The sequence below is a fragment of the Microtus ochrogaster genome, chromosome 4 (assembly GCF_000317375.1).
Source record: "Microtus ochrogaster isolate Prairie Vole_2 chromosome 4, MicOch1.0, whole genome shotgun sequence".
Lineage (NCBI taxonomy): Eukaryota > Metazoa > Chordata > Mammalia > Rodentia > Cricetidae > Microtus > Microtus ochrogaster.
The window spans coordinates 14,209,762-14,234,253 of record NC_022011.1 but is presented as its reverse complement, the minus strand read 5'-3'; the positions used below and the strand labels follow the sequence as shown (position 1 = coordinate 14,234,253).

Sequence of the window (24,492 nt, the reverse complement as noted above, 5' to 3'; positions counted from 1 at the left end):
TTGAGTTGGCTTCCTGGGGGGAAGTCTGGCTCAGCCTGCGGGTCTCAGCGCTGGGGGTGGGTGTACATCAGAAGGACCCCTTGTATACCGGCGCCTGACTGTAAGAACATTGAAAAGAGGTGGGTGGCAGTGGCTGGGGGGACATGTACGCACAGGGCCTCTCTATTGCAGGGTGAAGCTTGCCTGTACTTCTCCCCTGGTATCTGCCCAAGATACCTGGGGCAGCTGCCACTACCCATCCCTAGGAAGAAGCTCCATCTCTGCCCCTACCCTCTGCCTGCTTCCACCTTAGTCCAGCAGGACATTTTAGGAACTCCACCCACAGCCCTGGAGGCCTCCAGCATCCTCCAGCCTGTGGCTGCTTTATACTGCACTGCAGACAGGATATGGGGCAGGATTCAGGTGGGGCCCCAGCTCAGTGGAGGCGGAGAGAAGCCACAAAGGGCTGGCAGTTTGCAGGTGTGCGGGGGCGTGGTGGCATGCCTCCGACAGACTCGAAAGGTCTCTGAAGCCCAGCGACAGGGTGATCCCAGCCTCATACAAGGCAGCTCATGCTGTCCAGGGTAGAGATGCCAAAAGTCCACCGAGGCTGAAGACCATTCAGACTGTGCCAGAAAACTCAGGAGTGTCAGAAGGCTACAGACACCGGAAGCTAGAAGGTAGGTGGAGCCTCACCTGGATTGAGTTTACTGCTGCCTAGGCAGGCTCAAACTAGGTGCTGGATACCTAGGAGGAGGAGGAGGCTGCAGACGCTGTCAATTGAAGGGCCTGCCTAGACTTGGAGGCGAGAGGCTTCTGTCCAGAGAGGGAGACAGAGGTAAGAAAGAGCAGCGGACGTGGCACGCCTTAGCCTGGCCCTGCCCACTTGACCTTGGTCTCAGCTCCGGGTTTCTCGCCTGTGCCTGATCCCTGGTGTTTCCCAGGGAACGAGCAAGTTAGAGGCGCTGGCTGAGGTCGTTCCTTGCTGCTCAGAGTGTGGCCTGAGCATGTTCACATGGGGGTACTGGAACGTACCGCCAAGGTGTAAGGTGTGTCTCTCTTTGCTTAGACGGAGACCACCGACGTGAGGGCCAGAGTGAAGCTTGGACCCTGGCATGTGAATGAGGGCTGGCAGCATGAACCCCATCTTTGCCTTCGTCCCCAGTGCTCCCAGAGCTGTTTCCTTCTGAGATCCATGGGGAACCGGTTTAGCAGCAGGCCACCCTACTTGTTTGACTTCGAGGAGGAAAAGGAGGCAGGCAGACTTTCCTGGTGAGCCTGCAGAGGGGCAGAGCTCAGGTGTGTCCATTTCTACTGCGCCAGCCAAGGGTCCCTTTGCCTCTCAGCCCGGGTTTGTCACCCCATCTGCAAGGGTCTAGCAGAAGGTTCCCCTCTCCTACCAGCTTCTTTCCCCCACATGGTGACCAAAGATGCACCTGGACAGAGAGAGGAAGCTCGGGCTTGCCATGGTCTCTGGTGGAAGCCTGGCATTCCTTCTGTCTGGACCCATGGCCCCAGTTGTGCCATGGTGGGAGTGGAAAGCAAATGCTGCTTCTAAAGCCCCAGTGCCCAGCCCCCAGCCCCAACTCAGGGCCCCCAGCCAGCCAGACAAAGGTGGGTGGCTGGCGCCGCTGCTCTGCCTCTGCCAGCCTGGCTCCCCGAGGCATGTGGGCTGCACGGCGGGCCCCTGCTAATGAGCATCTGCCATCGTTCCATTATGTATTCTGCACCACCTGCGCCCCAGCACTTAGTGGGAGACCCCGGGGGGAGGTTCCCTGGCTGCTGGTCAGAAGGGTGTGCAGAAAGTGAGAGGTTCTGGGGGCGGGGTCTCCTGGGACTAGGGTGTCCCGTGCTCTGCGGGATGTCTACGAAGTACTCAGGATCACGGCTCTTTATTGCATCAAAAGAGAAGTTGGAGCTAGGCAGGGTGACACAGGTCTGTAATCTCCACACTAGGGTGACTGGGACAGGTCAATTTCGAGTTCAGGGCCAGCATGGACTACATGGAGAGACCCTGTCTCAAAGGAGAGGGAGAGGGAAATGGGGAGGAAGCGGAGAAGCCTACTGGGTTTCCAGGTGAGGAAACAAGTGTGTCCGCCTTGGGAATTCCTAAGTCTCCCGTAGTCCACACCTCAACATATCTGTGCTGTGTCTGCACTGAGAAGAGGATGTGGGCACAAGGGACAGCACAGCCAAGATCCCGGTCCTGGAGACTCTGGCAGTGGGTGACCTGGCATAGTGTTTTTCTCAAGATGAAGCAAGTCTTACCCAATATTTGCTCCCTGCTATACTACCTTATGGGTGGTCACTAAGCCTCTCTGGACTCCCCTTGCCTGCCTTGGCACAGATGAGCTAATGCCTCTCTACTTGATCAGAAACAGCTGGCCTGAGTCTGGAGCCTGGGCAGCTGCCACTCAAACCTCACAGGGCAGGAGCTGGGGAGGGGCAGCATCGATGGGGCACAAATGTGTGACAGTTGGCAGAACTGGCATAGAGATGCTGGTCATCTCAGATCAAGTCTGACTTTCTGGCCAAGACGGAGTGGAGGATCAAAGTCCTTCTGTTCCCGCACACTGGGGGCGTTTTAAGAGTAGATCCATGGGGCTAGGGAGATAGCTCAGCTGGTAACACACAATGTAAGCCTGAAAACCTGAGTGTGAATCCCCAGGACCACATAAAAAGCCAAACTTGGTGGTTTGTGCCTGTACCTTACCTCTGGGGAGGCAGAGACGAGAGGGTCTCAGGCTTGCTGTCCAGCAAATCTAGCTGAATCAATGAGCTGCAGGTTCAGTGAGGGACCTTGTCTCCAAAAGTAATGTGAAGCCAGCAAGATAGTTAGGCTGAAACAGTTTCCTTCAAGTCTGATGACCCGAGGGAGAGCTCTGGATCCCACATGGTGCAAGGAGAGAAGCAACTCCTGCAGGTTATCCTCTGACCTCCACATGCATGCAGAGGCATTGGTACCTGCATGTGGGCATGCACGTGCACATATGTGCATGCACACACAGACGCACACACACACAATAAATAAGTGTAATTCCTAAGACGTTTAACACATAAGACAGAGAGTGATAGAGGAAGATACACACCCTGGAAGTTGACTTCTGGCCTCCACACACATGTGCACACATGCATTCACATAGACATGTACGCAAGCATGTACTTCAACACAGGCCAAAGAGCAAACCCAGGAGGATGCCACCCCATTTTACATATGAGGACACTGAGGTACAGAGAAGTCAAAGTCCAGCAATTTGATGCTAGACTCCCATGGTAGTTATGGAGGGCTTTGGGGCAATTCTGTAGGGTACCAGAGCAGGGAGAGAGAGAGGTTTGGAGTGGATCAGTGTGCTCCCCTGAGCACAAAGCATAGAGTCACACCCTGAAGAGGCAAAGCAGGAAGGCCTCGTTGTGACAGCTCCCCTGGTCACCTGTGCCGTAGAGGTAACCTCTGTTCAGAGATAAGTCAGGTTTCACGTTTTACCCTGGGCCTCTGGATCCTGAAAGGCAGGCCCAAACTGGCAGATGTGTGGCGGGACGGGTGAGGGCTTGTTCGAAGTGCCTCATCTTTGCCCTGGGCTTAAACATTTAGAGTCAGGGGCATGGCCAATTTGATTCTCTAAACATGTTCTGGCTGGATTCAGCCCTCCTGCTAAGGGCTCTTGGGGTGGCTAAGCTGAGGGTCAGACATTCCGTCATGCCACAACACGAACAGGAGGTTCTTGTTTAGTTTGCGTGTCTTAGGTAGCTGGGCACTCAGGCATGCCCACCTCCGAGGGCAGACAGTGGGGGTGACCTTGGAGGCCATCCAGCCTGAATTTATCTAGGGAACAGGACATTGGAGTGGCCTCTTCCCTGCAGGCTGGAACCAGGGGAGCACAGAGAGAAAGGAAGTGTGTCCATGTTAGGGACCAAGGCCACTTCTTGGCATGCTGTCAAATGTCATTGGGACCAGGAAGAGGAGGGACTTGGGGAAAGGAACTTGCCTGAAGGTCAGACCCTGGCTCGGGTCGCAACACTGGGCTGGTGGGCTCCTTCCCTCTCCTACTGTAAATAAGGCAAAGGCCCTTCTCAGGGTTGTAGGAGAAAGCACCTACGGTTACTTGTGTGACATATGGCAAGTGACTGTTTGGAGTAGGGATGAAGAGGGACAGTGCTGTGGCCAGGAGGGGATTAAAAGATTTGTGCCAGCATTTGGGGTGTGACTCTTCCAGACCATAACCCCAGGGCTTTGAAAATGTGAGACAGGTAAATAGAGGCGGGCTTCTGCTTGGCTCCTCCCCCAGCGAGCCAGCATGGACTCCAAATAAGGTCTCCGAAAACAGGCTTGGGCAGACTCCACTTTCGAACTTTGGCTAGCCTTCATTTAACTTTATCTGGCAGGGTGTCCTTGAACCCCAAGCCCAGGCTAGAATCCCCCCGAGGCTTAGCAGCCCGCTTTAACAGTTGAGAGGGGCCCCCTTTCTCCTCATCTTGGACCAGTCTGGTTTTCATACTCTTCCCAGGCTAGGGGAAGAGAATGGCCTGCAGTGGGAAAGTCTGTCCCGGGCACTGGCACACAGCTGCCTTTGTGAGGGTGGCTGAGTCACATGGGCACCGCCATGCATGCTGGACCCTGGGGCTACGTGACAGGAGGTGGCGTTATCACGGGGGCTGTGGCTTCCCCCACGCTTGTGGGCAGGAGGCTTTCCCACGGGAATGAAGGGAGCAGGGAGGTGTCTGGGAGCACAGTACTGTCAGATCTTTGGGTTACAGGCTATAGGATTGTGGGGTGGCTTTGGGAAGGTCCTCTTTCTGGGCCTCTGTCTTTATCTCTGAAAAATGGAGGGGGTGCTCCTGTTGTACAGAGGGGACACTGGATGTTTACTAGCTGGAGCTTTGCACCCTTGTGTGCACTCAGCATCTGTATGCTGGGCATTGTGCTCCAAAATATACAAGATCACCGAGCTTGCAAGAGAAACCTGTGCTTGAACTCTTTCTTCTCGCCCAGTAAAAACCCATCTCTGAGCACGCAGTGGCTGTCTGGGCCCCTGGCAAAGGTGGGCACAGCTCGTTGCTGTTCACGAGGCTGGCTTGTGCAACCTGTTGTTCTCTCTGGCAGGTTAGAAAGAGAGCAAGGTCTGAATGTCCCCTGAAGTTCTGCCAGTCACACACTCCATCTTTCTCTCTGCCCAGGCCTTGTCTCAGGCAGCAGCCACAGCAGGCACAAGCCCTGTTGGTTTGTTCTCAGTATCCTGGGGTTCATGTGCCCCTGAAGGTCTCTCCTAAGTGCCTAGGGAGCAGGTGCCATGTTTGTCCTCAACCAACAGCAAAGAGGTGGTGGGGTAGAGACACTTGCCCAAGTCACCAGCTGGCAGAGTCTGCTGTAGCCAGTTGGCTCCAGATCAGCATCAGCATTGCCTCCCTTCCATCCCTTGTACAGAAGGAGCAACCATCGACTTCCTCTGTCCCCTACCCCACCCCTGGCTCTGCCACCAGTCTATAGCCCCCCAGCCCTCCCTGTGGAGCCACAGCTCTATGGCTGAGCCCCGGCACCATGTTTCCAGTGGCCATGGAGGATGTGTGGCTCCCATCCCAGCAGGCATTAGGGCTGCCTTTTCTCATCTCCCAGATCTGCACCCCATACCCAGCTATACACATCAGAGATGCTTTTGATACCTCCCCCTTTTCTGATTGACTTTCCCCAACCCTGCATCTGGTCTCTTGGATGAGAGTCTTCACCCCAGCTTTTCTTTGTCTCATCTTACAGGCACCCCTTAGTTGAACACCTTCAATGGCTCCCAGTGCCTTTGATGAGCCCTCCAGTTCCATGCATTCAAAATCATCCACCATATGCCCCCATATTCTTCAACAGGTTCTATTTCCTTCCAAAAATGGCTCTCCCCACCTCTCTACCCCTGTTGCTGTCCCCCTGGAAGGCCCTTCTGTGGCTCTCTGTTTATTGGCGGTCCTGTCTTCTCCTTCAATATTGAACAGGGGCTCTGGCTTCACTAAGTTCATACCTGGCTTCTAGCCTTTGAAAGGTGTGGCCAAGAGTCCCTTGCTTTCTCTATCCCTGGGGCCTCTTCTGTACGGTGGAGATATGGTGAAAATGATGAGGTGAAGGGTCTGCACCTGATAGGTGTTTGCTGAGAGCCACAGGCCCACCCATGTCTTAACCGTGTGGCCTCAAATAAGCCACCCGCTTGTGTGCGGTCACCTCGCCTTATGCAATGGTGCTGTTGTGAGGTGGACCATTGGGCTTCCCCAGCCGTGTGACCTTGAACAAGTTAATTCCCTTCCTCTGCCCAGCCCTCTTCCTTCCTTACTCCATTCCTGGAGAATATTTCTCAAGTCTCATTAAGTGTGAAGAAGGCACGAGGGAAGGCTGGGATGCCGGCGGTGTGATCGCTATTAGTCCATTACTGCCATTATTGTTATTGTTGCCGCTTGCCCTCATTAGGTTGTGAAATCCCCACGGCGCTTGCCACCCAGGACTTGTTTGTTCACACCCTATGGAGAGGAAAGACTGGAGACTTCCCTCTGGAGGCCTAGGCTTATCCCGCTACCCCCCATACCTCCCACTCACCCACTCCCGGCTGTGCAGGACCAGCGAACCTCAGAAGCGGAGGGAACAGCTAACACGGGCATGGTGGGGTTGGCCCATTTCCAAATTGCTCTTTCTGAGGTTTTGGAAGGGCTCTTTATCTGGGCCTCAGTTTCCCATTTGACTCAGCAGACAGACTATTTCTAGAGGTCCCTGGGGTCTCAGGGTCTAGGACGTGGGTTTTGAAAGGTTGCCGCTGATGAAGAGCCAGGAACTCTGGCCTGGCTTCCTGCTGGGAAGAAGATGCTCAGAGACACAGGTCAGCATGGCCTCAAGCCAGCAGCCTGACACCCCCTTCCTCCAGGAGTCTGCCAGTCAGTACTGACTTCTGCCTGCTGCCAAGGAGGTTCGGCTGACCTTCAGGAAGGGGCAGTTGTTGGCTGCGCCTGGAGGAGGGGGACAGCATCTGAGTGGCCTGTTGCCATGGCAAATTGGTTTCTTTGACAGAACTTCAGGAGGGGCAGCCCCCCAGGGACCTTGATAATAGGGGGTGAGAAGGCACAGTCACCCCAACTCATTCCCATCCCTGAAACCGGCACCGGGGTTCTGAGATTGATTAGAGGTGAGACCCAGGTTCCCACTTGCCAGGCCTGAGTCATGGGCATCCCCCAGGGTCCCCGCCTCACCTCTGTCAGCCCTGCCTCCTCCTGCCTCCCTCTGAGAAAGCCATGACTCACAGTTAGCCAGTCATCTCATCCCCAGCCTGAAGGGAGGAGCTGAGCTAGGGCAGGAGGGTGTCCCGGCTCTCTCTCCGGTTCTCCGGCTCCACACAGGCTGCTGACTGCGGCAGAGGGGCTGCCAGCTGCCAAGAGTCTGACCCTACCCCCGGCCAGTGCACTTGCTAGCTAGCTCTTGCTCTCTCTCTCCCGCTCTTACCCACGAGGAACCCAGACTGGCAGATTCAGCCTTGGAGGTGAATCCTGAAAGGGGGTCCAGCTGCCCGACTCCTTCCAGAGCCCTCTGCCTGGCAACAGGTACGGGACTAAGGGCGGCCAGTAGGTGGGAGGAGAGGCGGCTGCTAAGAAGAGAGTGTAGAACGTAAAGGAATCTTGTGTGTGTGTGTGTGGGGGGGCTTATCTCAGATGAGTACAACTGTGGGGGTCTCTAGCATAGAGATGTGTGTAAACTGAAAGCTGCCGAGAAAGGGTCAGGATCAGATGGAACCCAACTTTCGGAGCCCCTCGTTGGGCCTCTGGAAAACCAAGGCTTGGGCCCAGCAGTATGGCATCTGTGCTTTGGGACTTTCATTCTCTGTTCTCAGCTAGATGTGGTGGCACACACAACCCTGTCATCCCAGCATCTGGGGAGGCGGAGGCAGGAGGCTCTCAGGTTCAAGGCCTGCCTAGGCTACAGAGATCTCCGCTCCTATTGCAGGGTTGGGAATAGGGAGACTCTGAGAGGGCAGGCAGCTGGCCTGAGGTCACACAGCAAGTCTAGAGACAGAGAGCCAGGCTCCAGAAGAGGGCACTGTGGTGGACTGAGCACAGTACTCCTGAAGCTGGCCTTCCCTGTCACTTCCCTTGGGGACAGAACAGGGCCCCAGAGACAGCACAGACTAACACTCTAAAACCCAGGAAGGAAGGCCTGGTGCGGCCTCTGGTCTGAACGGGAGGCACCTGGACCAAGAGTCCTGGGAAGTGAAGCCAAGGGGCCAAGAGCTCCTTACCCATGAACCACAAGAGCTCAGGGCCCCCAGCTGCTTGGGCCTGATAGGCCCTTAGTCCCCCTTCCCCTGGTGTAGGAAATGGGGGCAGGGTTCCTGTCCTTCCCACTTTCTAACCAGCCATCTGGTGGTGACCGTTAGGGCCTCCAAGGGGCTCATTTTACTGAGGGGGTGGGGCGAGGAGGGGCAGAGTCCCTTTGTCCCCCTTCCCTCTTAGGCAGCTGTGGTGTGGGATGGATGGTATGGGAGGGGACAATCACATACCTTCTTCAGAAGGCCAAGGAGGTCGCCTATGCATCCACTCAGCCCCCACTGAGGGCTCCCTTCAGTCCTAGGGGCTCAGGGAGCAATAAGGCAAATAGGTCAGTTGGAACTTATAGGTGGCCCCCTCCCTCGAGGCCCCCAGGAGTCAGAGACTGTGGGAAGGGGCAGCTTGGGTCATTTGGAGCTGCAGGCTGCTGAGGGTCCCCAGAATTCAGGCCAGTCCCTGCCCCGTTCAGAGACTTTACTAGCTTTTGGGGCTAGCTTGTATCTTCCTTTGCTATTGGAGCCCCAGAAACTTGAGTTACAGCCTGCTTTGGTCAAAGCGACTTCACCTAGCCTCTCTCTGCATTGTTAAATTGGCATGGGAGGGGGTGGTCCTTGTCACCTTGCCTCTCACGGGCTGAGGACTTCAAGAATCCCAGCCAGGCTCCTGGTCCTATCTTTGATGAGGAGGGTGTCTGAGGTGGCATCTCCATCCTGTAGGGACAGGCTGGCCAGGGGGTGTGGCTGCAGAGGGAGATGAAGGGACCAGAGGAGGTGGCAGGAGCTAGGGGTCTGTGAGAAATGGAGAGTGAGTTGGGCTCTGAACTGGACAGAAGGGAAGGGGGAGGGAACGGTGTCTGAGAGAGAATGCAATATGGGAAGAGTTTGGGGGAATGATAAGAGCTTGGAGGCATGGGACTAGCTGCAGTCCTGTCGTCTGACGAGGGTCACTTCAGCACGCTTGGTGTCATGCCAGGGGGTCTCAGTCTTCCGCACAGGGGAAGCAATGGCGGGAGAACTGGGCAACAGGGCGGGAAGGGCAGAGGATGAGTGCTGAGGGTCTGGCCTGGCTGCTCAGCCCCTGGCTGCTAGCTTGAGCCTCAGGCTTAGGGATGACTTCCTGGCTGAGGAGAAAGAAGTGGGGGTGAGAGTCCAGCCGAAAGGAAGGGAAGAGAGCAGACAGAGCTCTGACAGGGCAGTGTGGTCCGTGAGGATGTCCTGCTTACTCAGGATCCCGCATGGTGAGGGAAGAAGGCAGCCTGGGCAGGACAGCCATGGAGGGGGCCTCTGTAGATGATCTCCTGTCTGGTGGATGCTGAGCCCTCCGGGAGATGTGGGATGGACTTCTAAGAAGTAGGGGAAGGGGCAGGGCCCTGAGAGGGGTGTGAGAGGTGCTGGCTGATGGGGAGGTTGGGGGAAGTGTGAGAACACAGCACCCAAACTCCAGTGTTGCACCCTCCCCCTAAGATTGAGTAGGGCTTCATACCGCCATCCCGGTCCTCAGCGTGGCTTTGCCTTCTGACTCACATCAGATGGGGGCATCATGTGAGTGCACCCGGCAGCCAAGGGTGACCAGCCTCCAGGGTCCTGGCAGATGGCAAATGGGGGGTGGGGCAGAGCTGGCACAAAAGGGCCTCTCAGAGGCAGTGGGTGGAATACTGGCAAGCCATCTCTCACTCGGCTGAGAGCTTGTCCCTTCTCCAGGCTCTGGATCTCCATCCCCATCTGGAATTACTGGGGGCCCCCGGGGAAGCCTGTAGATTCTGAGGTCAGGCCTGAGCTAAGGGAGAGAGGGACTAAGGTTAGCCCTCTCAAACCACTGGCCTACCTGGTAAGAGATGGTCTGAGACACAGTCCCAGGCCCCATGTGCTCCAAACTCTCCAGGTTCCCTGGGATCCCAGCCTGGATTGGAGCAACCCTAAACCTCCCATGCTGGGCTCAATGCTTTTTTTAGAGGCAAGGAATGTTGGTGAGGAGGCTTCCCCAGCAAGGCAGCTGAATCTCTGGGGCTCCAGGTCCCACTGCTGTCTTCTTCTGCCTCTCTTAGGAGGCAAGGTGGTCTTGTCTGGTCCTAAGCTAGTTGTTGGAGGGCATGTGCCCATGCCTTGCCACTGGCAAGCCCATGCATTGGTGATGGGATTCAGGCAGGCTTGTTCAAAGAGACCTTGGCTGTACCCTTTTTTGGTTGTGTGGGCTTAGACACATGCCTCTGTTTCTCATCTTTAGCCGTATCTTTAGGGGGCTGCTCAGAGCGTGGCAGAGTTAGCATGAACCATCTAGAATGGCACTTGCACCACTGGGGAGTTAGCATTTTTCTCTCTCACTTCCATTGGACAGATGGGCATACCGAAGCCAGAGACGTCACTTTTTCTTATCTCCACTGCCTGAGGGGGAGCTGGACACTGGAACGAGTCAGCCTGCCCCAACTAGCTCTGTGTGTCGGCAGGAAGACTTGCATGGTTGGGCACCAGGCTCCTGGGCTGGCATGGACCTTGGCGATGTGTGGAGTACAATTCCAGGCAGGCAGAGATAAGAGCTTACTGAGAGAAGCTGGCAGAGCATCGAGCATCAGCAGGCAGTCCTCTCCACGATAATGGGAGATGGGCTGGGGTTAAGGGACTGGTTCTCCTAAAGCCAGCTCTAGTGTCCTGATGTATCCATGGTCCCGTGGCCAATAGCTTCATCCTGCCTTCCCTGTTTCAGGGCTGCTCTGACTCCAAAATGTTGAGATAGAAGATTGTCCTTACTGCCTCTCCTTCCCGCCCTTCTGTCCTCAGCCCTCTTCCTTCCTACCTGCTAGCAACATCTGCCTGGATTCTCAGTTCCCATGGGAGAAAGTGGGTGAGCACCAGAGACTCATTACACTGCCAAAGATGGAGCTTCTCTGGGCCTCAGTTTCCTTGTCTGTAAATGGAAATGACCAGGCCTGTCTCTTGTGAGCTTTATTGCCAGAACACAGGGCAATACGGGCTGCAAATGTATAGTTAGCATTCTGCCGCTTTGAGGATCCTCTGGAAGCTCTGCTCAAATACTTGGGGATGCTTGAATTACAACAGAGTTCAGACCCTTGATGAGTGACCTTGAACAGAGGCCCTCTCCTCTCTCCTCTGCCCTTCTCCCCCCCCACTTCAGTCTTCCTCTCCTCTTTGTTTTTCACACAGGGTTATTGCTATGTAGCCCAGGCTGGCCTCAAACTCATGATCCTCCTGCCTCAGTCTTCTGAGTGCCAAATTAGTAACTTCCTTGCTCTGAGTCTTATTTATGGTAAGGTGAGGATGGGATACCTGAATCTCTAGGGGGGGATGTGGGGAGTGAAAGGGGTAGCCACATGTTGCTGGGACTCAGAAAAATCAGGCCTCATCCCCATCGGCCCCAGACCTTCTCCGTCTCCCATTATGGCAGTGCCTGGGTCAGATGCACTGGTAGTTAGGAGTGTGGGCTCTGGGGCTGCCTGGTTCCATCTCAGTGCCAGAAGCTATGTGGTGTGCTAGCCACCCTGTCCTTGTTTTTATCATCATCATTAGTAGTGTTTTGGTTTTTCAAGACAGGGTTTCCCTGTTTAGCCCTGGCTGGCCTTGAACTCACAGAGCTCCGCTTGCCTCCTGAGTGCTGGGATTAAAAGCATGCGCCGCTGCTGCCCGGACTTTAGTCTTAAAACAGGAGTGAAAACAGCATCTTGAGAGGGTTGAGGGAGCCATGAGATTTTAAGTGCATCATTCCCAGACCTGCAAGTGCTGTGCTCTACTGAAACCTTCTCTGAGGGAATAGTAGAGCCTTTATTCTGGAGCAACAGTCTGCCCCTTATCAAAGATGTCATTAGCAAGGCTCCAATCCATAAACAGCCCACACCCTTGCATATTCCATTGAGAGGGTGCTTCTTTGAGAATTGTGCTGTCTGGGACTTGATCCTGCTTCCTAAGACCCGAGGCCTTACTTCCAGACACTTCCCTGATATGCGGCACTTGAAAGCCAATCAGTTTTATACAAGAGCCACCTCCTTTGAGTCTGTCTTCCTCAGAGCTCCGCCTGGGGTTCTTGGGTGCACAGAAACCCTTGTATAGAGAGGAGAGGCTCAGTAAGATGGTGGACAGACAAACTGCATGATGAACAATCTTTGGCATCTACGGTGTCTGGTCCTCCTTTTTCTAGAGAATATCACTGTTGACCTTGACCCCTAGAGCTCCCATGACCCCTTAGATGTTACTTGTCTGCTGGAGAAATCTTTTTTTTTTTTTTTTTTTTTTGGTTTTTCGAGACAAGGTTTCTCTGTAGCTTTGGTGCCTGTCCTGGAACTAGCTCTTGTAGACCATGCTGGCCTCGAACTCACAGAGATCCACCTGCCTCTGCCTCCCAAGTGCTGGGATTAAAGGCGTGCGCCACCACCGCCCGGCTTGCTGGAGAAATCTTACTGTAGTTTACTGCTTGTGTTCATTGACACATAGTTGCTCAGTAGTAGCGGGAGGACAGCCCATTTTGACGACACCAAGGGTCATCAGATTCTCTGTGTTCTGCAGCCTTCGAGAGAGATGACTTCACAGTTAGCATCACCATCATTTATCTGGGACTTCTCTTTAGAACTTCAAGTATAGGGGAAAGGGATGGAAGACCCCTTTGCAAAAGGCATAGCAAGGGAAGGTGACCTTTAGACATTGCCTGCTGTTAGATGTAGGCCTGTTTGACCACCTTCCTGGCTTCAGGAGGGATGCCTGGGTTATAGCCAGGCTGGTGTCCTGAGCAGCATTCTGTGGTCCCTCCTCTTTTGAAATGAGTTCCCTTGGTCCCTGGGGCCTGCGTTGAGTGGGCATTCCCAGCTGAGTCCAACTCTTAGGGTGTGGTTCTGTGTCTGGAAGCCTGGCTTTCTGACCTTGTGGTAGGTGACAACTGCCTGGCCCACCTGTTTTGAGGTTGGCAAGTGTGAGTGGTGGACCCTGGAGGCTGGTCAGGACAGCTGAATCATGCTGAACCTGGGCCCGATTCCCGTCTGTTGTATCATCATCTGGGCAGATGCCAAGTGGCTTGGACCGGCCAATAGCCTGCCTCCTCAGCCCCACTTCCCTGCCCAAGGCCCTCATTCTGTCTTTGGTACTTCTGCTCCTCCAGGGCTTAATTTCTATCCACATTTCAGAGATGATGAAGCAGCATGGGGGTTCTTGGACAGTCCATGGTGGCAGGGACCTGGTCACTTACTTACCTCTGGTCAGACTTGTTCCCGTTTTGTCACCATGGCTGGTCCTGCTGGAGGTTGCGAGTACCCCATCCTTGCAAGTATTCAAGTTGGTTAGAGAAGCCATGTGAGGGCCTTGGGGGCTCAGAAGGTTCTTTTCGCAGTTCTTCTAGAGCTTTCCCAACTCTAGGCCATTTCCTGGGGAGATGGCAGCAATGACCACGACCTTTCCAGTTAAGTGCTAACCACACACGGGTGATGTCTGAGTGACATAATGACCCTCCCCACTACCTTGCTGGTCTCTGCATCTAAGTCCCCCGTCGGTACATCGGACTACATTGTCAGGGGTGTTTTCCAAGACAACACATGGGGAGCTGGGAGTGAGCGAGGTTGTTTTATACAGGAAGGACACTTTTCCACCTGAAGAGTCTGGGGCCTCTGGATCATCCGTATCCTATAGTCTTGAATCTGGGCAGCTGTGCAGGTTGCCCCATTCTGCTCCAACACCGGTGATATCATCTTGCTGGATTGCGGGCAGTGTAGTAAGGAAACTTCTTGTCAACACTTGTTCCAGGCCCTTCTTGTACACAGTTAGGATACCTGATGGTAGGGTCTGGTCTCTGAACCTGTCACAGGGGTCACCAATACTAGCTGTGACTGGGGAAGACAGTTGGCACTTCTCCCTGGAGTCCCTGCCGTGGGCATCAGCATAAGCAGGCATCCCACCCCTGTCCCCCTACTAGGGGAACCAGAGTTCAAAGCTGCAGTAAATGTGATCTGTGAAGACAGTGGTGTTCACACACCACATGAGTGTACAGGGATAGTCTGGCCCAGTCCCTCAGCTGTGAGGCCTCGGGGTTGCGGTGCAAACCTCTCTGAGCCTCCATCTCGACCTCATGCAGAGTGTCATGGGCCACTAACACTCTTGCGTTGTAGGGCTGCCCGTGTAAGAGTGGGGTGTTGCATCACTAGAGGCACAGGAGTGAAGGAGTTGCAGACTGGATTGGGGTCCAGTTTTACCAGTTCTATGGCTCTGGGCAAACAGCTTCTCTCCACACCTGTTTCCTCAGCTGTATGATGGGAAAGAGTCCCTCCTCACAGGTGGCAATAGAGGCATGGAGTCAGGTGAATGTCGTGGCGCTCACAGGCACATCTCTGATGTGGATTAGCGCTAGTCTGTGTGCCTAGTCCTAGTCTTCAGAGGCTCCCACATACCCTGGGTTCCTATACCCCAGCACCCACTTCCTCTTTCTGATCCACCTCAGATTTCCTGCAGAAGGCGTCCCATCTCTGTTCCCCTACTAGGGGAATGTGTCGTGACAGTAATAGTTCTGCGACCTCCCTTTGTAAGTGAGACACCTTTCTGGGCTCCCTAATCCCATGACACAGAAGCAGACCCTTGAGGGGTACAGGGTGGTAATATTGCCTGTGTGTGAAGAGAAAATCTGGGGCTTGGTGTTCACAGTTGCTAGTCAGATCTCAGACGTCATGTCATCCAGAAGCCTTTGGAGTACCCCCCCCCCCCCGCACCCTGAGGTTGGGTAGGAGTAAGAGAACCTGGGTGCTTCAGGACTTCTCAGAGCTTTTATTAGGCTACTACGTGTTGGAGGGGTTGGAGGGGGAGTTAGCCTCTCTAAGCTCTCAGGCTGTGCATGGTCTTGAGTTCCTTGCACTAGCCCAACACGTGGCAGAGGTGTGGGTACTCCTTCACACGCGGTGGAGGTGTGGGCACTCCTTCCCTAGTCAGAGGCTGGGAACGGCTCAGTGTTCAGCCCCTCCTGAAGATATTGTTAGCGTGGATCTACAGTATCAGGCTTGTGCCTCAGTTCCCCTCGCTTGCTCGCTCGTTCAACTAGCAGCACTGGGCAGCTGCTGGGGTCCCCACACTGCGCCAGCAGGGATGTCGTATGTGCAAAGCCAGCCAGGGCTGGAAAGATGTGACTCAGTGGCTTTTGCAGGGGATTTGAATTTGATACCATGCCAGTTCACTACCACCTGTCACTCAGCCACAGGGGGATCTCATACCTCTGGCCGCCAAAGCACCCGTGCCCACGTGCACAGACACACACAGAGACACAAGCAGGCATGTACGTGGAATTGAAAAAAAGCGTCACAGCGACAATAATAACTTTAAAAAGAAAAGACAGCAAATGCCACCGAAGAATAGTAAACAAACCAATGGTAGGGGCACTTCAGAAGTGACCACAAGCCTTCAAATGACACAGATGACTAGAAACACCACAATGGACACAGAAGACAGTTAGAACTGGGGAGTCATAGATGGCTTCTCAGGAGAGGAGACATTTGAATGAAGGCCCGTCAGAGGGGAGGTCTTAGAACACACAACGGTGAGGGAAAGCGTGTGCCAAGGCCCTGAGGTGAAGCTAGAGGTGCATTGGACTTGGTGACTGTGGGGAAGACAGGGGTGGTGGAAGGTGGCGCCGGAGTGGGACCACTGGTTTGTGTTGACAGCTGTATTGCTCTGGAGTCTCAGATATCGGGCAGACATTTCTGATCCCCTGCTCTCCTCAGCTCAGATGCATCCTAGAAGCTCTGGAGCAAAGCTGGTCTAAGTCCAGCTGTGGTTTCTGAGCAGCAATTAGCTGGGTCAGGTTTCTCGCGGTTGAAGATGGGTAGGAGGCTCAGGGGCTGCAGACGGCAATGAGACTGACTGTGCCCCGCTTCTTGATGTAGTGAGTAGGCACCAAGTATGTGTAAAGGGGCTGGGGTGCCCGCCCTTTGGGTCCGCAGAGCCTCGGTACCCTGCCAGCTTCTCTGAGGTCGCAGGGTCCAACATGGCTACCTTCCCAGCCAGTGGGCCTTGGGGCTCTTTCTGGAGGCAGGGAAGGTGTCTCCACCCCACCCCCACTCCTGCCCAGGACAGCAGCTCCTTTCTTTGCTTTCTTTTCCTCTTCCTCCAGGCCCAAAATAGAGCCTGAACAGTCCCAGGCTCTGGCAGTGAGACAATAGTGGCCTCCTGACCGCGGCAGCCTGCTGGCCTGGGTCCATGGGCTAGAGGCACTGGGCTAGTGTACCCAAGGCTCCAAGCCCTGCTGCTTTTCCCAGGGCCTGTGCCAGCCCTTCTACCTGAGGCATGGAATTCCCGGAGTTCCCATTGATGCTCAGGGGAAAGACTTGCCTCACTCAGCAGAGGCCTGGGACCCTGTGCCTCAGCCTCGGCAGCCCTGCTCTGTCCTTATCTGCTGCTGGCTCAGAGCTGGCGGCCTTTGTGCACCTCTCTACTCTCATTCAAGTTTGTCTGGCGCTCAGGGTCACTCCAAGGGCTGGATATCTTTCTACTCACAGGGTAGAAAGGCTCCACCGAGGTCAAAGCTGTGCCCACTCAGAAGGAAGTGAGCAGAGTCCTGTCTGGAGATCAAATGGAGCTTGGTTGTGCATGGTATTGGTGAGAGGGCTCCACAGGATAAAATGTGCGCTTAGAGCTCAGACATCTGTGTTTGGGTTCTACAACCTGCCCCTCCCAGTCAGGTAGCCTTGAGCAATCACATTCCTCCCTCCCCAGCCTCTAGGGTCCTGTCTCAGCCTGGGCTCAACCCTGTTCACCTTGCAGCATGGTGGAAATGAGTTTCTAAATGGCCCAGCGCTGGGTGCTCAGTGAAGGAGCCAGAAGCCTTGATCTATCTGCTTTCTTCCTAGGCAGGTAAAGAGTGGCCCAGAAGCTCCTGCCCTAGCCAGAGAGCTCTGGAAGAAAGGCAGGAGGAGCCTCAGTTCTGGGCTGGCTCAGAAAGGGGCTTCTGAGTGAGCTGTGGTAGTCTGGGAAGGCTTCCTGCAGGAGACAGACCCTTGACGTTTTCAGGGAAGAATGTCATATGCTCTATTCACTGCAGCTAATGACAGGGACCAGAGAATGTTCCACCTGGCTGTGGTCAAGCCCACAGGGAGGCAGCCAGCAAGTGCCAGCTTCCCACAGGTGTCATTTGGTCAAGGGTCTGGCTCCTACGGTGTTCTAAAACCATTTTGGTGTTAAAGTCATTGCCGAGGGCCAGAAGTGGTGACACACACCTGCAATCTCAGTACCTGAAGCTGAGGCAGTAGGATAGCAAGTTCAAGACTAGCCTCGACTACGTTGCAAGACCTTTCCTCAAGCCTCTCCCTTAATATATATATATATTTCATACAAAAATCTATCATTCTGCTTCTGTAGAGAACTTGGGTGCCCTGGGGCTTTGAGGTCCTCTCAAGAGAGACAGTCTACCTTCTAGGACTTGGCTTTCTTGCCCATGAGCCCAGCTTGTCCCTGCCAGCGCCTGCCTAGCCCAGGCAGCCTCAGGATGAAAGCACTCACACTCTGGTACAGACAAGTTAGAGAGCCCGCGCTCTCAGCCAGGCCGTGACGCAGTCCATGCAGCTGCCAACGGTTGCCAGGGGAACGGTTGCCAGGGGCTGCTGTCACCTGCGCCCCTTCCTCCCCCTTGGCGCTGGAGGCCCATCTTCTCAGCCCAGCTTCCCGCCTGCCCCCTTTGTTTGAAGCTCTAGAAAGGGGGTGGTGACTTGGAGGGGGGGCAGGCCTCCATGCAACCTTCAGCCCCTTGTACTAGGGGAAGTGTCCCTTACTCCAGCAGTCTGCCGCCTGCAAACAGGGAATCTTCGTCCAGTCACTCTTTTGCCTGGAGGAGGAAGCCAGGTAGATTTTTGCTCCTGTCCTTTTTTAATCTCCTTTTTCCTCCCTTTTCTCCCCCATCACCCTTCGCATCATCTCCTTCCCTTTCTCCTCAGCCTCCCCTTTTCATTCTGTCTCCTGAAACCCCGCACGCATCCCCTCTCCCCTCTTTCGCTGACACTGATAGGGAGATAATGGTGGTGGGTTGCCAGGGACCCTGGGGGCATCGTAGCTGGTCCTCTAAGGGGACTCAAACATCAGCAAGTCTGGAGAATCACCAGGAAGTGGTTGGGGGTAGCCACACACTCCCTCCCTCCCTTCCGAGCTGAACATTTTGAGTCAGCTATAGCCGTGGTCACAGCACAGGTCTCAGAGAAGGGTTGGGGGAGGATAGCCGGACGAGGAGGACTAGAAACACCACCACCTTGGGAAGAGCTGTAGAGGAGCTGTGACCCATGGTCACCTCGGTAAGTTCATACAGTGCCCTGAACTAGGGCCTTGCACAGACGGCAGCCAGCTTAACCCAAGGAGATCATTCCCCTGTGAATTCTAAACAGAGGCTCTCACCAGCAGGTAAGCTTCCCATCAGGAGCCGGCCTCTTTCGGAGCTAGCCTGGATTCCCAGCGACAATTACTCCTCTTGTGTGACCCTGGCAGGTGACTTGGCTTCCCAGGAGCCCATTTGTCCGGTGGGTCACGGTCCTTTTCTCATGGGTTTTTAAGAAGATTAGATGTGTTAATGTAAGTCAGCCCTGGTGGCTCAGGCTTGTAATCCAAACACTTGGGAGTCTGAGGCAGGGGGATTATAAATTCATTGCCAGGCTGGGTGGCATAGAGAGACACCATCTCAAAACACAAGCAAATAAATATATTAGTTGCTCAAAGAACTTTGAGTTCTGCCCTGCCTATCTGGAGTGTTTTGTTGACGCTAACTGTTACTGCAGGGGCCGGCACCTGCTTGTTGGTATTACGGAGGAGCTGAGGGAACCTTTGTGTGTTCAGGGAGCTGAGAGGGGGTTCTTCAATGCCTCCTGTCTCCTCCCTGCTGGGGCCTTGGATCCAGTCATAGTTGAGAGCTGCCTGGCTTTGTATCCCTGAGCTGGCAGCCTTTGGGCCAGAAAAGAGGCAAAAAGGGAGGTTTGGTAGCTGACCTTGGGAAACAGAAAGATCCTACAGTCCACAGATGGGCATTCTGCCTGATTTGGGGAGCCCAGCGCAGCCCCCAGAAAGCCAGCGGGTGGCCTTGGGCAACTCAGGAAAGCAGATGGGAAAGGGGAACTTCAGGCAGACACAGAGACTGCTGTAGTCTGAAAGGGAAGAAAGTCTGGCCAGGCTGTGTGTCCTCTTTGTCCCTCACTGCCAGCTCAGAGGTAAGGTCTTCACCTGCAGGTACCCTAAATCTGCCCGGTAACAGGCAGAGGACAGGGGTTGTAGTTGCCCATTGATAAAACAAGAAACTGAGGCCTATTGAGAGGCAGGCTGGTCCACAGGTCCAAGCTTAGGTGACCACAGAGCTTATCTGACCTCTGTGCCTGTAACTGCTGCCACCAAAGAGGCAGATGCTGGTCCCTTGTAACAATCCAATAGGCTGGCTATCCACAATGGCTCATTGAACAGGACTGTGCCCTGGACACTTGGCTTTGGCCTGGCCTGGAACACCCAGGACTAGAAGCTGAACAGGGTCAGCACCAGAGTCTGTGGACTGGCCAAGCCCTGTCCTGTACTGGCCATATGATAATTATGGTAGGACAGATGTGGGACCCCTGGGTGTTACCCCCTCCCCCTCCCTTAGCGTCTCAGACTCTCCAGTTAGGCCCAAGATTCCTTGAGGCTTTGAGCATCTACATCCTCAGACTCCCGTTTTCCTCGCTCTCTCCAACATTCCCAGTGTCTTAGCTGCTGGAGATTGAGATAAACTCAGCCAGCTAGGGGAGGTTGTAATGGGCCAGATCATGTTGGGTCAGGCATGGCACTGCCCTTTCCCCAAGCCGCTGCTGCCTGTGAAGGGAGGCAGGACCAGCCTGAGTACAACCCAAGCTCACAGGGGACCCATCGCCTGGAAGTGTCAGAGATGGTGATGAGGGACCCTGGGGATCACTGCAACCTAAATGACTTCAGTGGCCCATCTTGTGCTGGCTAATAGCCTTGGGGACAGCTCAGAGAAGGGCAGGGCTAGAGACTGTGTGTGTGTGTGTGTGTGTGTGTGTGTGTGTGTGTGTGTGCGCGCACATACATGTGCACTTGGAGGCGAGTGTGCCGATAGGCTACTGTGTGGTATAAAGGCATCCGAGGGCTTGTTTTTCATGTGAATGACAGAGGTCCATGCTGAAAATGACCTGCCATCCCATTGCTTTCGGGACTGGTGCCAGCAAGCTTTGTGCTGTTTCTTCTCGCTGGACTTATCAGAGCCATTGCTATGCTAGGGCACAAGAGAAAGTAGGGTCCAAACGTCTCTCTAACCAGAAGATAAGTAGCAAGTTCTCCTACGCGAAGGCCGGGGAGACTGAAGGGACTCAGTAACCACAGTGGCTGAAACTTGAGGTTTGCCGGACTTGATTTGAGTTATGGTATGAGTCCCCCTTTGTTTTGCAGTCTTGCCTGTGATGTGATTTTCATGTTAAGTTTCCTGTCTTTGCATAAGCATCGTTCCAGAATTAGTGGAAGGTAAGCAGACTACAGAGTTGAGAGCACTCTCTCACCATGTGGCAGTGACCCTGCCGGTGCTGGTACTGAGTGCTTGCTGGAGGGGACCTGGATTCCAGAGCCTCACTGTCTGCTGCCTACTGTCATCATGGAGCTGTGGGGGAGGCAGAGGCCTGAGCCCCGGACGTGGCTATGTGACAAGCTAGAACCACAGGAAGGGCCTGTGTATAAGAACAGTTAAGGTAGTGGCCAAGGCCAGCTTGGCCTTCCTAGGGTCTTCCATATGCATGTCTTCTTGTAAGAACAGGAAACTGCAGAATGGTCAGCTGCTGAGGTTGAGAGTCCTTTGTGCCCACAGACCCTTTGCTGGCTGGTACTCAATACCCACACAGGGGTATTGCTGTGAGTTTGAGGCCAACCAGGCTAATTGCAAGACGAACAAACAAATAAACAAACAAACACAGAAAGTGAGCCTTGCCTTAGTGGGTAAGGCCTGGGAACCTGCCAGCCTCCAGCAGGTGCCAACTTGATTTTTATTATCATGCAGTCTAGACAGATTCCTGAAGCCTGAAGTCACTGTGCTGCCCCTATGACCCCAGTGTTCCTTCTCAATGAGGGGTAGGTTCTGGAGGGGTCAAATTGCTTGGGTGTCAGTCACCCAACTGTGGCGCGGGGACAGATGAAGAAAGCAGGACCCAGCCTTTACAAGTATTGTGCTCAGAAGCGGGGCGGGGCAGGGGCATAGCCCAGTGTGCTCTGGCTGAGCAGGGAGGCACCTCTGGTCCCTGGTCTGGTTAGCATCTCCTCTGAGTATCTGGACATGCGGTGCTTGAAGTGGGGAGCTGTCCTGAAGGGCCACATCTGGAAGATGCGGGAGGGAGGATCCTCTCAGCCCTGAGCTCTATGAGGCAGCATACACAAGCCTGTGCCGCTCATGTGCCTTCACACTCCCATTTTGGCCTTGGTTGAGTTGCCTCCTCTGCAGAAACAACATAGTCTGCTCAGCCTTCCTCACCTCCCTCCTCACCCAGTGCACACTGCAAATGCACACTCATGGGCTTGTGGACCTTATACTCTGAAGGTTCCTATCATCCCCTGTCCTCTCCCTGAGTCTCCAGAGCTCTCCAGGAACACATTCTACAGCCCTATGTTAGAAAGTAACTGATCATATGCTGGGCCTCTCCTCTGTCTCCCCAGACAGGGCCTAGGTTGATCACAGGAGGCTCAAACCTGAAGAGTAGTTGGCCCTCTCCTTCCTCCCGTGGGCTTTACCTCCTTCTTTGGGCTATCCCTCAGATGGTCGGCCCCTTGCCAAATACTGTGGACCACGTGCCATGTCATGGGGAAGAGACAAAAGTCAGGAGAGGTGGGTTGCCCCTTGTCCCTGTCCAAGGTTTGTATTTCCCAGTCAAGCAAATGCAGCAGGCCCTTGCCTGCTCCAATGCTGCCCAAGTCCAGCTGCTGGGTACCCCTGGTTCCCACACGTGGCCTTTCAATCACTGGATCCTGCCAAAGCCCGGCTATGAGCCCCACCTGAGCTGTGGTGCACAGGACCCAGGCCAAATCCTTCACAGCATCTTCGGGGGGGGGGGGGGGGAGGCGGTTCCCAGGCCACTGGCAGTTTGGGACACCTCTAATGGGGCCAGCCCTTGGTAGGGAGACACACAGGGCTGTGTGTGGTTGGAAGTCTACTCCTGTGGACTCGGGCTTTGTGCAGAAAATCACAGCGGAAATCTGCCGTTCAGAACCCAGGACATCCTGGCAAAGGCCCGAGGCAATGACATATACCCTTGGGATACCCTGTAACCCCAGTGGAAGGGGGTACCGCTGGCCACTTGAAGGGTTAATCCAGAGCCCTCCTAGTTCCATCCATTCAACTTCCACCTCCATCCGAGGAGGAAATGGGTTTTCCAGGAGCTGGCAGTGTCTAGGCGACGCAGGTCCACACAGGATGGCAGGGGAAGTGACTCAGGCCTCAGGAGAGAAAGTGAGCTCTGGGACTGCTGCCCGTCATGCGGGGGACCCCTCCCCAGAAATCAGTCATGCTAGGAATGGGGGTGTCTGGGCTCACACAGCCCTGCCCCCTCTACTCCAGGGAATCCCTGGGGACCCTATGATATCCTCCATTGTGTCGAGCTGGCTCAGTTTGTTCTGTTCTCTGCATGTTTGCCGGAAGCTGAGGTCAAGAATGGCCACTCTAAAGAATGGGGAGTAGGGGGCTCATCCCAGCAGCTACTCCTCTCTAGGCTGCACTTGCCTACAGTGTGTCTGTGACCTCCACAGCTCCTGCTTCTCTCTCTCGGGGGACCCCAAACCAGGGGTTTTTTGAAAACCTTAGGGACTTTTGAAGAGAGGGCTCAGTAGCAGCCCTGTGTGCTCTTGGGAGTGATGGCCTTTTTTTTTTTTTCTGGCCTCAGTTTCCGCATTTGTACCCGGTCACCCTTCAGAGGTTGCTGTTACTATTGGGGTGAGGCTGTGGACCCACCGTCTCAATAACCGTTGCTTCTGGCAGTGCTGTGGCAGGTGGCACAACTTTGTGTTGGCTTGGCATTTGGGGACCGAGGCTTGTCTGCTCTGCCGTTCATCGTCTGTGCCGTTCATCGTCTGTGAGAGAGACATCTGTGCAGGTCAGAGGTAGTCCCCAGGAAGTGGGCCTCTGCTTCCCAGATTTGGTTTCTGGAACACAGAGGCCCCTCTCTCTGGCCAGGTGCCAGGCTGTGAGGAATAGGTGACCAGGTCTCAGGATGCCTGCAGGAGGCAGTAGGTGCTCCATCATAGGCATTGCCTGTGCCCTTTGGGTTGGTGGCAAGTGTACATCTATAGACAGCCCCGGGAGGGACTCAGGCAGGAATACGCTAAGTGGGTAAATAGAACAGTGTTCTCCCAGACCCGTGTAGATATGCTTTAGTTGTCTGAAGAGCAGCCCCACCCCCATCGTCCTCCCTCTCTGCCCCTGGGAGTCTGTGACACTCAGGGCCTGCTTGGAGGGGGGAAGTTCTCTGGGTGGGGCCCGCAGCCTTCCCGCTACTCTATCCGGAAGGGAGGCTCACATTCTAGGAATTTCCCCTCAAGCGCTCTGAAGGCCAAGCTGGCCACCTGCAGAGGGCAGGGGACTGAGTGAGGAGGGAAGCATAGGATAAGGAGTTGGGGGAAGGGGTCCGGGTCCTGGCCAGGCATGCACTGGTTGGAAGGTACACAGAGATGGTCGGACTTCAGTGGTACCTACCCTGTGTACATCCTGGTCCAAAGCCCTTTATGTAGAACAACAGACTTAATTCTCACAATGGCATCTGAGGTAGGCTTGGTTTGCAATCCTCTTTTACAAGGGAAGTGAAGCCCAAATATGGTGAGCAAGTTAACTCCAGAACGCACACTGGTGAAGTACAGGAGCTGGGATTTGAACCCAGGCTGTCTGACTCTGGAGTCCATTAAGAGATCCAAGCAACAAATACCTCCTCATCCAAACCTAAGAATGCTGGCAGGGGTGCTCGTCCTCTTTAGAGTGGTTCCACACAGCTGGGATTGAACAGGGACTAGGTGGAGGGGCAGTAGGGCGCCTTGTTTGTGTTTGACCCCTTCCACGGGTTGCCAGGGTGATCCAGGATGATCCAGGGTGACCTAGCCTCACTGGGTTGTTCCCTTTGCTCATTCCCTTCCCGGCCTCCTTTTTTCTCAAGGACCAGTTGGGGATTGGTGTAAGACAAATGGCTCTGTCCTGTCCTGGGCCTTCTGCTGACCGCGGTGGCCCATGTTGAGAGGGACATGAGTCCTCACCAGCTGTGTGACCTCATTAATTGTTGACTGTCTC

At 54.6% G+C, this 24,492-nt stretch overlaps 1 protein-coding gene across 4 annotated transcripts in view; it reads left to right on the top strand.

Annotated features, from left to right (window-relative positions):
* Positions 1-7,327: 7,327 nt before the first annotated feature.
* Adgrg1 (adhesion G protein-coupled receptor G1) overlaps positions 7,328-24,492 on the top strand; it is a 29,969-nt gene continuing 12,804 nt past the window's right edge. The window contains exon 1 of one of the 4 annotated variants that reach the window (XM_013354311.2): positions 7,328-7,539. The gene's annotated coding sequence lies outside the window, so the exon portion shown is untranslated. Of the gene's footprint in view, positions 7,540-17,855; positions 18,066-18,363; positions 18,509-19,308; positions 19,412-24,492 lie in introns of those variants that run through there. The other 3 variants (XM_005345580.2, XM_005345581.2, XM_013354308.2) reach the window with 3 other exon arrangements.